The sequence below is a fragment of the Silurus meridionalis genome, chromosome 28, assembly GCF_014805685.1.
Source record: "Silurus meridionalis isolate SWU-2019-XX chromosome 28, ASM1480568v1, whole genome shotgun sequence".
Taxonomy (NCBI): Eukaryota; Metazoa; Chordata; class Actinopteri; order Siluriformes; family Siluridae; genus Silurus; species Silurus meridionalis.
In genome coordinates this window covers 14,295,839-14,296,211 of record NC_060911.1, presented here as the reverse complement: position 1 = coordinate 14,296,211, position 373 = coordinate 14,295,839, and positions in this window count along the sequence as shown.

The following is a 373-nucleotide window of genomic DNA, read 5'->3' as shown; positions in this document are numbered from 1 at the left end:
CTTTTCATTCAGCTCCAGATACAAGCAGCAGCTGATCAGAGAGGGCAGAATCTGGAACCTGAACATTTAACACACCTGTCAGTCAATCATTGTGTGTGTGTGTACTCCTGCTGCATTGTCTCCCAAACCTCCACCAACACATTCCTCATAAATGTTCGGTTTTATCGGTTCTTCTCTGCAGGTAAACATTCTCATGCACACACTCTTTACTTTCTTCTGTTGTTCTGAGTTTATTGTGCAACTGGTTTCCTCGTTTTCCACACTGAAGCTCTTGGAATTTAAATTCACCTCAAAACACACACACACACACACACACACACACACACACACACACACACACACACACACACGTCCATTCTCCGTGTTATTTTTT